This window comes from Silene latifolia, chromosome 1 (genome assembly GCF_048544455.1).
Source record: "Silene latifolia isolate original U9 population chromosome 1, ASM4854445v1, whole genome shotgun sequence".
Lineage (NCBI taxonomy): Eukaryota > Viridiplantae > Streptophyta > Magnoliopsida > Caryophyllales > Caryophyllaceae > Silene > Silene latifolia.
In genome coordinates, this window is record NC_133526.1 from 191,341,468 (window position 1) to 191,359,348 (window position 17,881).

Here is a 17,881-nt window from a genome sequence, read left to right on the forward strand (position 1 = left end):
ACACAGTTTTCTTTTGCTTTGAGATTTATTTATTTTATTATTATATTTTTTTTTTGTGTGCAGGGGCAGGTAGTTTGAGGAGCACCTCGAATTTATGAATACGCCTATGATTATGGGAGACGGTGGAGGCCTCGCAAAGAATGTTCAACTTCATCAAGAATTTTTTCAATTATCGTCAACATTTTTCTTACTTCTTGACATTAGAAGACTTATCAAGCTTTTCGTACCATTTGAAGGTTGTTGAGCTTCTTGAGGAATTTTTTATTTAAAGATTGGTCAAGCTTATCAGATTACGAAGCTTTTAAAAGATTTGAAGACCATTGGAACTTCTTGAAGACATACAGGCTGTCCAAGCATCTCGAAAAATGTTGAAGTTTTGAAGGCTACCAAGCTGCTTATTGCTTCTTTTAGCTGTTAGAGCTATATTGGAGATTGTATGTATGAGGGCCTAAAGCTTTCTGAAGACCGTTGAGACTTCTAATAACCATTGATTCTTTCAAAGACCGAAGCCGAAGCCCTCGAAGACGCTGAAAGTATTTAGAAGAATAATGGAGCTCGAAGATTTGAAGCCGAAAGATACTCAAAAGTTATAAAGACTCGAAGCTTGTCAAGCCCTTTAAAGAATAGTGGAGCTGCTTTTGATCTCTGGAGTGACGTTTGAACCGAGCGGTTGAAGTTAGAGATATTATTATTCCAGCTAGGCCAGAGCATTCCAAAGTCTAAGTGTCATGTGTTCCGAAATTTCAGGAAGCTCTTTCTTTTTCTTACCTTGTGTTTAATTTCAATAGAAGGATATTTCTTCGGACGGGTCATTTCAATTCTTACATGACCTACCATGCAATGAACCCACTGGGTCATTTCGGTTATCATGTGAGCTATATTTCATGAAGACTTCCATCATATTCCATGTAGAGATTTATCGGAGTCTTGAAGCTAAGATTTGTCGGAGCCTTGAAGCTAAGATTTTTCCTGGGAGGTCATTCAAATTCTCATATGAGCTACCATGCAATGAACCCGATGGGTCATTTCGGTTAACATGTGAGCCCATGATACTGAGCATCGAGCTGTCAAGCATTGAAGCATTGAAGATTTCTGTGGGGAGATGATTTCGATTCTCACATGAGCTACCATGCAATGAACCCGTTGGGTCATTTCGGTTAACATGTGAGCCACCATGGAGTGAACCCATCAACTATTGGAGATGACTACAAGCATGTGTTATTTCAAATCTCATATGAACTACCACGCAATGAATCCACTGGGTCATTTCGGTTATCATATGAGTTATTATGGCGGCCAAGCTTTGAAGATTATTCACTCCAATGACTGAAGATTATGACAATGGGAAAACAATTTCGAAGTTTCTTCGAAGTATTATACATTTACTTGAAGAAGATTATATTACTTGAAGATTCCTGAAGAGGATGGAAGTCTTGAAGGCTATTTGAAGACGATGGAAGTCTTGGAAGACTATTTGAAGACTAATCAAGCTGCTTCTTGCTTCTCAGAACCGTTTAGGTTATTTTGGAGCTCATACATGGATTTGACGATGGAAGGTTTTTTTTTTAGGTATGATACAGTTTTTGTGGCTGCACTTAGGCTACATTTTCACCCAAGTTACCTACGTACTTGCAAAGTAGAAACAATACTTTACAAGATCAAGCCAACGTAGTTCAAAGAGGTTTGCAGTTTTGACTCTTGCTTAGGAGCATGGCTTGCAGTTTACGCTCTTGCTTAGGAGCCTGACTTGCAGTTTACGCTCTTGCTTAGGAGCTGGGGTCTTGCAATTTTAAACTCTTGCTTAGGAGCTGTTATGCAGTTTATCCTCTTGCTTAGGAGGCGGCATGCAGTTTATCCTCTTGCTTAGGAGGCTTGTTATGCAGTTTATCCTCTTGCTTAGGAGGTTGAACTTGCTTATTTAGTAGCAGTCTCAATATTGCTCGCCTTGGATTTGACGTATAAGGAAGCAGGTACTTCTTTGTTATTTTCATCTTTATCGAGTTTAAAAGTTTTTTGTTGATTTGTAAGTGCTATAATTTGTCTCTTTACTTTAAGGGGTTCTACTTCAATGATATCTACTATCTCCATACGCTTCATACTAGAAGGAATGAGACTTTTGACGTTGCTGTTATCCTTCACTTCTTTGATTTCTAGATTTGCAGAAGCAAAATGTCGACGTTCACTGTGACGTGCATTTATGGACATCCCTAGGCGATCGAAGACCCCGTTTGTAGTAGAAAAGCGTTGAAGCACCAAAGTCTCTTCTTTTTCATGCAATGAAATGGTTGACGTGACCGAGCGTTCTCTATGCGAGCTTAGCCTCTTAAACACATATCGATGATTACTCAAAGGTAGTTGTCGCTCCTCTGTAGTTGCAGATCTTCCTAGTCAATTAAATACAGACGAACGTGGTCTTATTTTAGGTTGACGTATCCTATCAAAGACGGAGAACGTTGTTGGAAGAGGTACATAGTTCTCCTCTCCACTTTCTTCATTTGTCATGATAGAGATAGTGTTGACACTAACTTGGTTAATGTGATCTTTTAGGTGCTCTAGCGTTATTTTATTTCCTTGTTTTCCTCGTTGATAGGCATAATGTGTTTCTAGTTTTGCTTGTCCCCTTTGCTTCTTTCTTGTTATTCTGTCCCAGTTTTTATGACCATCCACCATTTTGTTATTCTTTGTAGGTTGGCTTATGTCTGGCGATGCTTGAGCTACAGACAATAATGCCTTTCGGCTCCAGATAGCTAATGGTTCAAGACCTTCAAACTGAATCGTGTTTACGCACCATCCATTCTCATTTGAGAAACCATTTTGTACTTCATGTGAAGCTAGGATTGGCAGAGTTATAGGATGTTCTATGTTAACAGAAGCATGATTAGTTGTTACTGTTTCATCAAGGTCCAAGATGATTTGTCCATCTCTGGCAAGTTGCATGATCTTTTCCTTAAGAGTTATGCATTTCTCAAGGGGATGACTAACCAATCTATGGTAACGACAATAGTTAGGATTAGTCGTCTTGTTAGCTTGTTCCGGTCGTTTTGACTCTGGCAACTGTATTACATTCATTTCTAGGAGGTCATCTAACATATTTGACAGGTCAGAGTCAGCAAATGGATACTTCTTAGCCAACAACTCTTTCAATGTAGATCGCCCTCTTTTGAAATCTTTGATAAAAGCATTTTGCTTATTGTCGAGTGTGGGATTCCTGGATATCTTCATTGGTTTGTTGCTAACACTGACGGCCATGGTCTCTTTGGCTTCTTCTTCGACATTTTGGTATTCCTCCTTTTCATCATACTTTTGAAAGTACGTTGCTTTTCTTTGATTGTGCCCCTTAATTGTGATTTCCATGTCATGAGCGCGCGTCGTATCGGGTCAAGTCATAAATGACGACCACTAGTAGAAAAACCCCTTATTGTGTCGCCGCTATCGTGGCGGTTCTAATAGAAAACGACATAAAATGCACAAAAAAAAAAAATGGGCGGGAACAAAATTTTTATGCTATAGTAAGTCTATTGTGGGCTTGTGGCGGTTTTAATAAAGAACTGTCACGATAAAATGAATTATTTGTGTCGGTTTTAAGTCAAAACCGCCACCATTGATCATGTAATACTACGGTTTTCTAAGTTGGTTACTCGGTAGAATATGGCTTACTCGGCCGAGTAAGTGTGTCGTGTGTTTCTGGACAGTTTACTGCCCAGGAATACTCGGTCGAGTATGTGAATTTTCGACCGAGTAGAGGATACTCGGCCGAGTATACTCTATACTCGACGGAGTATCCGGTCGGACGGGTATTGATTCGCGGTTTCTAATCATTTTAATAAAACCTAAGCAAACAACGTAACTCTAATCCTCTCCAAATCTCTCTCTCTCAAGTGCGCGGATCGTTCGTGAATCTAGTTCATCTTTCGCTGCGTCGATTGTGTCGGTAAGCCTTTGATTTCATAAGTTCTATTGAATTGTCTTTTAGGGTTTTGCCCTAATTTGTGATTTGGGGGAAAGGGGTTTTGGCATGTGGTAATTGGGATTATGTGATTATTGTGTGTAGGTGACGAGGTCATGAAGAATTGCTATTGATTGCTTGTGTGTGCTTCGATTGTGAAAAGGTAAGGTTCCCCTACTCGATTTACTGTTTAATTATTATAAGATTGTGTGGTAATTGTTGTACGATTGATAATATGCTTGATTGTTGTTGGTATATTGGAGTTGGTGTTGGTGTTGTGATGATTGATGGTGATGTTTGCGAGGTGCGTCCTCGGCTGAGTGAAGTCACTTGCGGGAGTGGCTTCACGCCCTAGTTTCGCCCTCTGTGGAACCCGCTACAGGAGGGGATGTACACATTAATGAATAGGGTTATCGCTCGTTGATAAGCGGGGACTTAAATGGGTACAGTTGCGACCCCCCACTGGCAGGGCTACATACTTTAGTGTGTAGTCCGTTACATGTTGTGATTGGGAGTTGGAAGTGGATGATGATCAACTGTTTATCTTTTCGTACTTGTCTTATGTTGATTATGGAGTAAACTGACCCCGTTGTTGTTTTATAAAATATGTGGTGATCCATTCGGGGATGGTGAGCAGATTGTGACAGGTGATGATGTTTACTAGCTATGGGGACAAGATGGGGAATCATCATTCGAGTCTAGCTTCCGCTGTCATGAGATTTATCATTCAGTTTTAGTTATTGAACATTAGTAACCTTTATTTTGGTTTTGGATTTTGGAACATGTAAACATTAATCAGTTATACTTTAATAATTGTTGTTTTGGAATGGTAAATTTGATATACTAGCGTCGGGAAACCGAGATGGTGACAGTCTCTCATGCTAGGGTGGTCGTGGTAAGACATCTTGGTATGTGGGGGTGTCACAAAGTGGTATCAGAGCGACGATTCTGGAACCTAAAACCAATGAACCTAATGAACATAGGGAGTCTAAATAAAATGAACCTGGGGAGAGTTGTTGGGAGCTACCTCAAAGACTTGGGAGACGTCCCGAAGTCGTATTAAGGCCCTTACAATTTCTAGCCGGTCAACATGGGGTGTCTTGGGAATCGTTGTGTATTTAAAGTAATTTGTGTTGTAAGTGTAGCTGTGATTTTGTGAAATTGTTGGATGAAATGAGAAAGTAATGTGTGTTGTACTTGTACCTTAAAGTATATGTTGGATGAAGTATATTTTTGGGTTGAATGGAAGTGATTGGAGTATATGTAATGTGATGCGGGGTATGTGTATATGATCATGAAGGTGTTAATGTTTGGTTTGTTGGTAGCAGCATGTGATTAAGGTCATGCGTCTATATACATGAATGTTGTGTTTAAATTACATATGGGTATGATAAAAGTTCACCTATGTAATTATTTCTAGAGGTACTGAGTTGTTATCATTTCCCTTACTCATGTTCAAGTTGTTTTGTTTAGACAATTTGATTTGTATGAAGGCCAATTATGGAAGGGTTGTCTTAAAACTATTATAAGTCGAGTTCTAGAAATGATATTATTGTAATTCTAATTGGAGGTGATAACTTCTCCTCTTAAGATTCTAACGATAGGTCACACGCCCAAAATGACCAAGTAACGAGTGAGATATGACTGTTTTACGAAAACTGGACATTGCTGAGAATTGTGCCAATACTCGACCGAGTAGGACTACTCGGCTGAGTATCTTTTATACTCGACCGAGTAACCCATATTCGGCCGAGTAATCTTTCTGTGATAATCCTGTTCAGCTTCTGGAGTCGTGAACTCGGCCGAGTAGTCTCATTACTCGACCAAGTGTCCTGTACTCGGTAGAGTACGTCATGCACTCGACCGAGTATCTCTTTGGGCGGTTGCTTTGAGTCGACATATATGTTCTTACACATGTTTTTAGTAGTAGGTTATGTGCACATGTATGTTTTGGGTCTTAAAACATTCTTTTAAATATGTGACGGTTTTGATACGTAAGTTACCAGATGCTATGACATGGAGAATGCCAGCTTATGAAGGATATGTGTGGGATATGGAGGATATGTGTTATATGTGGTGTGAGGGATAGTGAAAAAATAAAGGGAAGATTGATGAGCTAATCGAGGCAGGGAGCATGTATTGTGAGATGTGGTGAGTGATATAGTCGCGTGTCGAGTAATATAAAAGTAAGTGTATATGGGCAAGAGTAATGTAAGTGTAAAGAAACGTGAGAATGAGAGATTGAAAGGAAGGATGTGAATAGTGACAACTTGAGAGGTGTAAGGATTTATAGAGGGAGATGGTTATATTTGACTTAGGTGGAGTAGATTGTTAGAATGGTTATTGAGGGGCTTGTTGGAAAGGTTGTTGTGTGGGTTGGTTGAGTGGTTGGAATGGTGGCCTTGGTTGAAAAGTTCTTCCTTGGAAGCACGGTGGACCTTGGTTAAAGGGTTGATTTTGTTTGTTGGCTTGGAAGTTTGGTGGATTTTGTGATTTTGATTGTAAAGTCAGGTTTTGCATATTTTGAGAACCATAGGAAAAATTTGTTAAATACTCGGCAAAGAATGCACGGGTCGTATTGTGTAGTAGCAAGCGCTATCATTGGATACATCAGTTAAATAGTTTAGAATTTAAAATGTGTACTCACTATGCTAAATATTTTATTTAAGATATTTATTACTTTTAACCTATGATGATGAAAGTAATTGGCGTAGACTCACATATAATGAAAAAAATACCCATTTATCAAGATAATTATTGGGTCGGTCCAATGAAAAAAAAAAGTCTATTGGGTCGGTCTAATTTTTTTTAATTATTAATTACCCCCTCCATACCACACCAATGGTAACATTGAGAATCTTGGCACTATTCATGATCGTAGAGAATTTTCGATATTATTCTTAATCTATAAAACAAAATATAGTCATGTGAGATCTTGTTTAATTTTTTGTCATGAATTGTAATACTACGGTTTTCTATGTCTTTGGGTACTCTATCGAGTGGGGCTTATTCTGTCGAGTAAATATGTTTTTATACAAAATAGTGTTCTGTCTGATGGGTACTCGATCGAGTAAGTGGGGCACTCGATCGAGTAAGTGACTTACTCGATCGAGTAAGTGTGTTTTACGGGTGATTTTGACGGGTTTTGTTAATAATGCGGGATTAGTATATAAAGCCTCCGTCATCTTTCTTAATCTCTTTTATCATTCTAAAAACCCATTTTGAGAAGAAAACAAGTTACGTAAGTGTGTTCCTCGCATTGTTAACAAATCCCCAAGGTTAGGAGTGTCAGATCATCTTGTTCTTTACGCCGTTGTGATCCTTGTATCGAGGGTATACTTTTTATATAATTTTTATAACGTTTTGTTAAAGTTGGTTGAAACCCTAATTGGGTAATTTGGGGGTTTTGGAGAGTATTGTTGATGTTAGATTGTGATTGTATGATTGTATGTTTGATAGGAAGTAATTTCAGTGAAGGGCGATGTTGATTAGCTGATTGTGACGATCTTGGTGATTGCTGTTCCAGGTAGGGTTTTCCCTACTCAGTATTAATTACATAAGTGTGGTTGGTGATTACTGTTGTTGTTGTATATCGTATTGGCATTTGATTGTGATTTGGTGGTTGTTGATAGTGTAGTATAATTGTTGTTGTATAATTGTCTGTGATCTTCGGGACGCGTCCCTGGCTGAGTGAAGTCACTTGCGGAAGTGGATTCACGCCCTTGGTTCGCCCTCTGTGGAACCAGCCACATGAGGGGATGTGCACATTAAGGAAACTTGGGTTTATCGCTCACTGGTGATGAGCGGGGATTTGGTGGGTACGGCTACGGTCCCCCACTGGCGGTGTGGAGTACTTGTTGCGATGGGTACTCTGGCAGGACTACACACTTTAATGTGTAGTCAGTTGTGTGGAGATTTGTTATGGAGACTGGAGAATTGTTGTGTTGTTGAGCTGTTTTGGCATTTGTTTCGTTGTGGCTTTGTTTTTGTGTAATTAGTACTGACCCCGTTTAAATGTTTTAAAAACTGTGGTGATCCATTCGGAGGTGGTGAGCAGTTATTGAGCAGGTATGAGACGATGCGCATGGGATAGCTGGGATGAGTCATCACGTAGCAGTTTTAGAAGTCTTCCGCTGTGTCGAACATTTTGTAGTTGTTTAGTAGTTGACAGTTTTGAGAACTTTGTATTTCCTTTTAACAGTTTTTGGAGTTTGGCTTGTATCACTTAAACTTTATTATCATTTAAATATGTTTCGTTATTGTCTATTTGAGTATCATTGCCTCGGGTAACCGAGATGTTGACGTTCTCATACCTTAAGTGGTCCTGGTAAGGCACTTGGAGTATGGAGGTGTCACATGAATGTTATAAGAATACCAAATTTTTATAACTTTTAATAATGTGCAACTAAAGATATTCACGTTGCAAAACGTGTCTCGACAAGTGTGAAAAAGTCAATATTACCATTGGTGTGGTATGGAGTGAGTATTAACCTAAGTGTGATCTCGTTTATTGAAATTATTGGATCATTATTAATTATAAAACCCTTTCAATAGTATTAAACATTACATAAATATGAATTTTAGTTAGTCTAATTAAATTGTATTCAACGTATTTCGAAGATTATATTTTGTTAATGTTTTCAAGATTTTCACGTTTGTACATAATTTCTGGGATTAATGATAATTTTAGTGTGTTTGTGACTTTTAGTTTCAATTTGTTTTCGCTAATTAAAGTCCTCGAATATTTTTTTCAAAATATTTACTTTAAATGTTTTCGCTTTGTTATTTTTCTAAGGAGAGATATTTTTTTCCGTTTTCTGCAACAGTTAGTCCAATTAAATTGTATTTAACGTATTTCAAAGATTATACTTTGTTAATGTTTTTAAAATTTTCACGTTTGTACATAAAGTGAATGATTGATTGATAATATCATCTAATCCTTCAATTTTTTTTTTTTGAATCAATTAATTCTATAGACATCATGGGAGGACCCCATCTATATTCTGTATAAAACTATAAAACAAAAACCACTAAATACCTTATTAGACACGTGTCAACCTATGCTTTCTCAATTTCCCGCCTAACGACAAGCAGCGACTCTGTATTAAAAAAAAACCTAAACAATTCCATACGTATTTTACTATTTTACACACATTGTACTCTTAGCCGTCATTCTGCACCTTCTAAGTTCTATCTCATCTCAAATTTCTAATTGCTCTCATGGCAATCTTTCTTTTAATGAAATTTTAAATTCTTTTCATATTGATTCCTTATTACGGAGTATTTTGTAGTTTTATGTACACGGGTTTTAATTATGGGAATTCATCACCATGAGTTCAATTACAACACCTAAATCAATAGAACCTAATTCCTTGGGAGAGATCCTACACTTGGATCTTTGTTCATCCAAAAGGAAAACTCAAGAACAAAAGAAAAGGAGATTTCTTTTGTGCCCATTTGAACCGAAAATACAATGTAAGAATAATGTCTCTTCCTTATTTTGTTTTAATGTTTGCATGCATAAGACCTTTATTAATTTTATGACAAATTAATTTATAACATATATATATGAATATGTAAGTATATAGATCTACTTTTCTTTCAAGGTTGCCATTTAGGGGTTAGACTACGAAGGATTTTTCGAATGATGTCCTCGGACTCGAAATTCCTTCCTAGACTTTTAAGCTCATTAATAATACAAGAAAAACGTGAAGAGAAACTATTTAAGGACTCGTCTTTTGACATTCTAAACATCTCATACTGTTGCATGAGAAGGTCAATACGGTGTTTTCTTACTTGGGACGTCCCTTCATAGGCAAGTACAAAGGAATCCCAAATAGATTTTGCCGTAGTACATCCGGAGATCCGACTAACTTCCCCCTCACCAACACAATGTTGAAGAATCGACATTGCTTTGGAATTCTTTTCGGCGAGTTTGAAGTCATTTTCATTGTAATTTCTTTCCTCTTTAGTCTTGGTGAAACCGTTTAAGATATCGGTTTCCTCAATGGCAAGAGGTCCATTTTGGATGATGTTCCAACATTGATAATCGATACTTTTGATATAATGTTCGATTTTGAGTTTCCACCATCCAAAATTCGAACCGGTAAAGACCGGGATCTTGGAGTGTTTCTCGGAATCCATTACCCACGAATCAAACTCTAAGGCGATTAGCCTCGATCAAGAGCACGAGGCTCTGATACCAATTGTTGAGTTTATGGATTCAAGTACCTAAGAGGGGGAGGGGGTGAATTAGGTACTATTTTTTTTTTAAATTTAACTTCAACTTTATTGATTAAAGTGAGCTAAGAGAACAAAAGTGATGAGTGAATACTTCGAATAATATTTGCAAGATTAAACGAGTATAGAAATGAATGTTTTTGAAGTATGAAAGTAACAACTGTTTCGATTGTAGCTATTTGTCTCGGTTTATGGAATACGAACTGCAGACCAAATGTGACAGTATGATGAACTGTTACTTCGAAGGTTAAGCAAAGCAAAACAAACAAACAAAATAAATTGCAGCGGAAATAAAGTAAGACAATAAACACGAGATTTTTGAATTGGTTCGGCAAGAAACTCAAGTGCCTACGTCCAACCTACTTTTTATTGCTTTCTTTTAGTGATCTAATCCGACAACTAAAAGACCCGTACAATAAAAGACACCAACCTACTCCGGTTGTAAAGCTAGTCCAAGAACTACTCTGTTCTTATGACAAGCCAACTCGCAACCTACTCCGGTTGCCAAGAGTTGAAGACTACTCCGTCCTAAACTCTACTAACACACTTAGAATGTTATAAGGATCAAGTTTCCACTAACATATTCTTAGCAAAGAATAGAGATGGACAACTTTTACAAGATCAACAATTCATAAGCAAGAGAGTTTGGTATAATAAAGTAACAGTAGCCACGACTGTAACAACTTGAAGACTTTTGAAAGTTTTGCAAAATAAACACTCGGTTTTTAAAGCTTTGAAAAACAATTTGCAAACTTGAATTAAATCTCAGAAAAAGTCTTGGGATTTTATGAGGGAGATGGCTCGCCTTTTATAGAGAGAATGGGTGAGGAGGTTGCTAGGGTTTTGAAGGGTCAAAGACCACACATGTGAAGAGCTTTAGCAACCACTCAAAACATTCACCAAAGAAGGCTCTTTTGCAAAGGCAAGAATAGAGAAAGAGTGTTTGAAAGATATCCTTAAAAGCTCATGCAAATTCAGAAAACAAAGAAGAAAAACAAGTCACATGATGACAAGTTTACACAAATATGGCAAAAAGCAATTCTTGTTTTCCAAAAGACCAAGGGGTTGAATTTCCACAAAGAGGAAACATTTTGAAATTAATAATTATTCAAACCACTCTTTATTGAAGACCAACTCCTAATAAAATCTGAGGTTTTATCTTTGAAAAATAAGAGACACGTGAAAAGATCTTTTGAAAGATAAAAAGGGCTTCAAGTATTACGAATTGTGGCAACAATCCAAGCAGTTGTTTACTAATGAAAGCAACAGTCGTCTTGACTGTTTCTATTACTCTAAGATACTCTACTTTCTCACTTGTACATTAGATGACACTAAGACTCAATACAAAGGGATGATTAACAACTTCAACACGTCTTAATCCATGCTTGATTTAATCATTAATCCTGAAAAGGTAAACTAAGATAGCACAAATCAAATGGGCATGTTATCATCAATATAAGGAACCCAACAAATTCCCCCTTTGATGATGACAAGCCCTAAACGAATGTATAAGCAATGTAAACACCTTGATTCAAGATTTTAAACAAGCAAGATCAAATGAGAGAAGGGACAATATTACCTTACCTAAGGCAAGAGCTAGAATCAAACTACCATGACAATTTTACATTGCCCCAAAACAAGATTCAAAGCTAAGAAGGTTAGGCCTAGATATTAGTTAATCAAAATGCAATGAGATTAAGAGCATGAGTTTACCTTTTCCCCCTCTTGACATCATCAAAAAGGATAGGGATGTCAAAGGCATTAGAGTGCAGATAACCACAAGAAAAGGCAAAAAGACATATATAGGCGTGACAAGGTAACAAAGTCAACATAAACATACGGATTAAACATAAGTTAACCATAGTTCACCATGGCTAAACAGAGTTTAAAATACACCACCAAGCATCAAAATAACAAGTAAAGAAAAATAGTCTTAGAAGGGCACAACACGGTGGGGCAAAATGAAAAAGGGCACGGGCAAAGTCAAGGGGGCCGAGAAGGAAGGGATAGGCTAAGGGTAGGAAGCTTGTTCACCATCCGAGCCACTACCCAAGGGATCATCATCCAATGGAGCATCATCACCATGTTCCTTTGTTGAGACAAGAGTGGATATAATGTCCACTTCTCCACGAATGAGGTCCACGGTGGAGGCAAGGGCCGAGATCGCCAAATCCTTTTGATGAGCATCGTGCTTAATCCAAGCACTCAATTCAGCCACGGCTTGAAGAACTTCCCGCATACTACCCGTATTCACTTGACTAGATGACCCACCATCCGGATCCTTCTTAATTTTAACCGAGATTAATTCATCATTTTCAACTTTGATAAGCATTTTCCCCATTTGACCATCACTCATGATATCACACATGTCTATTGAACCCAAACTAGAACTCACTAACACCCCATGTGTCTTAAGCACAATTGACAACCATATTCCATAGGGTAAGTGTAGCATGCTAGAAGAGGGTCTACGGAGTTTGGTCGAAATAAGATGAAAACGCTTAAACATTAACAGCTTTGGGACACACGACTTGAGCGACACTAAGGAGTGAGGCGTAAGGTAAAGCAACCCAGGTTTCGGAGGGAAGTTTGTCATAACCTCCGGTTGGAATACCAAGGGCGGTAGCAAAATCAGATTGAGTAAGTTTCAGAGGCTTACCATTCACCTTAGCCGTGAGAAATTCACCCGATTTGTCAACTCGGACGGATGCAAAGAATTGAATCACCTCACTCACAAAGACCGGTTCACGCATTTCCAACAATTTTTCCCAACCTTGAGCCAATATCATGTCACGGACAGTATGAAAGGCAGGAGGCTCGAACCAAGTTTGGTTGTAAACCCGAGGAGAATGGATGGCTTTGGGATTCATCAACCTCTCACAATTTTTGTAAATAGAGGTAGGAAGATCTAAACTTTCAAGGTGATCGCAAACAAGAGCCAAGTCCCATTTAGAGGTTAGGGAAACCGAATCTGAGGGAGAAAGGTACACTAGTTTCTTCTTTAAGGGTTTCGATTTTTTCAATGGTGGTTTACTGGGTGTTTCAACAGGAGGATTAACAGTAGGGTTTTCGATGTTGCTTTGCTCGACACTTTCAGAAATAGGGGGTAATTGGGATGAGGAAGCTTTGTCTTTTCTTTTGTTGTTTTTCTTCGCTGAAATCGGATCAGATTCGGCGGACTTGGTTGGATTTTCAATCAAATCGAATTCAGTTTCTTCAATATCCTCAACATTCACCGTAACCGGTTCAGAGGAAGAGCTTGGGACAACGGTGCTTTTCTTCCGACCTCCTCGAGTACGACGCCCTACCATGGTGGAGATGGGGATGTCGTCGGATGATGGTGGAACAGTGGAGAGAGAGGTTGGGTGATCTGGGTTCGGTGAAGGGATTGGAGTCGTGTTTGAGGTTTGTGGAGGAAAGGCATGGGAGATTTTGGGTGAAGGCATGGTTTGAGTTGTTGTTGTCGGTGGGTTAGATGTGACAGGTGGGGATGTCATGTTTACTGGTTTGACGGGTATGGTAGTGTTAAAGGATGTTTTTACCATGGTGGGTTAAAGTGGGTTAGTGGGTAGGTGAGATGGTAGGATTTGGGGAGATGAAGAGATAGACGGGTTGTACGATTTTGGTGGGTTAATGAGTTTGGACGGGTATAGGGGTAGAAGGTGGGTTGAAGGGAGTAAATGGCCCAATAAATGAGGGAGATGAGGTAGTTGGCCCAACTAGACACATTTAATTACTCGAGATAAGACGCAAGGTAACATATTATAAACGTAAATTTAGATATGAGGTTGAGTGATTACCGACTCACGAATACGGTGTCAATTTTTGGTCTAAAAATGATGTCAATGCACTTAGAATACTTAATGACATATATCCAATTTTAATTTAATCAATTAAGGAAATTTGTAAAACACACACTAAAAATCACAAGCAATTAATTAACCCAATTTCTAGTCTAAATTTCTCGAAATGTTCTCTTGCAAGTGGCTTAGTGAAAATATCGGCAATTTGATTTTCGGTCTTGCAAAAGATAAGTTTAACATGTCCTTTTTCCACATGATCACGAATGAAATGGTGACGAATATCAATATGTTTGGTTTTAGAGTGTTGAATAGGATTTTTGGAAATATTTATTGCACTCGTATTATCACACATTATGGGAACGGAGTCAAAAATAATACCAAAATCCAAGAGTTGTTGTCTTACCCAAAGTAATTGAGAACAACAATGTGCGGCACTAACGTACTCACTTTCGGCCGTTGAAAGAGCTACCGTATTTTGTTTCTTTGAGCCCCAAGAGATCAAACAAGGACCCAAGAATGTTGCAATTCCGGAGGTGCTCTTTTTATCAACCGTGCACCCCGCATAGTCCGCATCCGAAAAGCCTATGAGATCAAAAGGACAATGTAAGGGATACCACAAGTAAAGATTTTGTGTTCCAATCAAATACCGAAGAATTCGTTTAACGGCTTTAAAATGTGATTCTTTCGGATTTGCTTGGAATCTAGCACACAAACAAACACTAAAGAGAATGTCGGGACGACTTGCGGTCAAGTAGAGAAGTGAGCCTATCATACCTCTATACACCTTATCGCTAACATTCTTACCGAGTTCATCTTTGTCCAATTTGGACCCGGCTACCATAGGTGTATCATGAGACTTACCATTAGTCATCCCAAATTTCTTAAGCATTTCCTTAATATACTTTTGTTGATGGATTATGATTCCATCCTTTGATTGCTTAATTTGGAGCCCAAGGAAAAATCCTAGCTCACCCATCATGCTCATTTCAAACTCCGATTTCATTAGTTCCGTAAAATATAAGTAAAGGAGTTCATTTGTTGCACCAAATATGATGTCATCCACATATACTTGTACAACCAACAGTTCGCTGGACTGTTGCTTTAAGAACAATGTTTTGTCAACGGAGCCTCTTTTAAAACCATTTTCAATAAGAAATTTAGACAATCTATCATACCAACACCTAGGTGCTTGTTTTAAACCATAAAGAGCTTTGTCTAATTTGAAAACATGATTAGGCAAGTCATTGTTCTCAAAACCCGGTGGTTGCTCTACAAAGACATCTTCTTCCAAATATCCATTTAAGAAAGCGGTTTTGACATCCATTTGGAAAAGTTTAATGCCTTTATGAGCCGCAAAAGCTATAAGTAATCGTATGGCCTCAAGTCTAGCTACCGGTGCATAGGTTTCATCGTAATCAATACCCTCTTGTTGGTTATAACCTTGCACCACTAGCCTAGCCTTGTTCCTTAAAATTTCTCCTGAGTCATCAAGCTTATTGCGAAAGACCCACCTAGTACCAATGACGGTACGATTAGGCGGTCTAGGGACTAAGTGTCATACCTTGTTTCTTTCGAATTGATTGAGTTCTTCTTGCATGGCAAGTAACCAGTCTGCATCAGTCAAGGCGACTGTTACATTTGAAGGTTCAATTTGAGAGAGGAAGGCATTGTGGGCACAATACTCATTGAGATGAGCGAGATTGTTGAGGGATGATCTTGTTTAAATTCCCGAGTTGAGATCACTTGTGAGATTAGTGAGTGGATGAGAGCTTTGATGTTTCCACTTCTTTGGAACAATGGTTTCTTGTTCTCCCTCAGCAGCATCAGTCACAGTGACTGTTTCTTTTGGCCTGGAGTGATCTTCATCATCACTGTTTTGAGTTACTTGATTACGGAGGTGGAGGCAACGATCGTTGGGTCTGTTGCTTCAGAGAAGAAAACGAGTAGCAGATGTGCTACGTGTTCCCCCCGAGTTCTTGATCTCCTTTGAAGGTGACAGTCTCGTGTCTGTTGCAAGTCGTCTTTGGGAGCTTCTTCATCCTCGAACACAAAGTCCTTTCGAACAAGACCAATCTCAAACTCATCGTCATCACTATCATCATCATCATTCACGTTTTGTACCTGTCCAAGCACACTAGATTCATCAAAAATGACATGAATGCTTTATTCAATTAACAAGGTTCGTTTATTGTAGACTTTATAGGCCTTGCTATGGTCGGAGTACCCAATAAATACACCTTCATCACTACGTGGATCGAACTTACCCAAGTTGTTTTTACCATTGTTATGAACAAAACATTTGCTTCCAAAACATCTAAAATATGAAATGTTGGGTTTTCTTCCACGTAGCGATTCATAGGGAGTTTTATTCAATATACTCCTTATCATGACACGATTATGAATGTAGCAAGCGGTATTTACCGCTTCGGCCCAAAAGTTCTTAGGCAACTTACTAGATAATAACATTGTTCTAGCCATTCCTTCAAGGGTTCTATTCATCCTTTCAACCACACCATTTTGTTGTGGGGTTCTAGGAGCCGAGAAGTTATGGTCTACACCATTGTCATCACAATAAGCACCAAATGATGAGTTTTCGAATTCGGTTCCGTGATCGGTTCTCATTGAAACAAGTTTTAAACCAAGTTTATTTTGAATCTTTCTTAACCAAATTAGAAACTCATCAAATGTCTCATCCTTAGAGCTTAGGAAGAGTGCCCAAACGAACCTAGAGTAATCATCAACAATGACACACACATAACGACTACCACCTCTACTTCTAGTTCTCATTGGTCCACACAAGTCGATATGTAAAAGTTGCAAAGGTTGAGATGTACTCATAATTCTTTTGGATTTAAAGGAACTTCTAACATGTTTGCCTCTAGCACATTCATCACATACTTTATCAAAATCAAACTTTATGTTGGGAATACCTTCAACTAAGTCAAGTCTTTTAAGAGTATTAAGAGTTTTTGTACTAACATGACCCAACCTTTTATGCCATAACCAATGATCATTGTTCATTACACTCATGCAAGACATGGTGTGACCGGATAGAGTGTTCAAATTAGTTAAGTATACGTCTTTGACACGTCTTCCTTCGAGTATTAGTTCATTAGTAGTGGCATCAAATATCCGACACATATTAGCACTAAATTCTACAATATTATCCTTATCACAAAGTTGAGAGATACTAAGGAGATTATGCTTCAAACCTTTGACAAGCCGCACGTTGTCGACACAAATTAATGATGACTTACCAACCTTTCCAATGCCAATTACTTCACCTTTCTTGTTGTCACCAAACCTTACCGTGCCACCATCATATGCTTTAAGTGAGAGGAATTGGCTTCTATCACCCGTCATGTGACGAGAGCATCCACTGTCCAAGTACCAATTGCGGCCGCCTCTCACCAAGCCCTACACAAGATTAGACTTTGAGTTTAGGAACCCAAACGAACTTGGGTCCCCTTTTGTGATCAACATATCTTATGGTGTCTTTCCTAATCCACATTTGCTTAATTATTTTGATGTTCTTGTTAATGTCATGAAATCTTTTTTCACAAGTGTTGAGGACATGACCATTCTTACCACAATAATTACAAATAATGTATTCGGGAAGACCAACATACTTTCTCCTTCTAAAATCAGTTTTGGGCTTCTGGATGTAACAGTCAGTCTGACTGTTCCATTTGAACCCCAAACCAGCAGTTTTGTTACATCTCTCGGTTTGATTCGTGAGGAAGTTTAAAACGGTTTGACTTCCTTCCCATTTTTCAGTGATGTTCTTAGCATTAACAAGTTCATTGGTCAAGTCATTGACACGTGAGAGGAGATGCAAATTCTTTTCTTTTTCTCTCTTGAGTTCATCATTGTTAACACTTTCAATAGACAA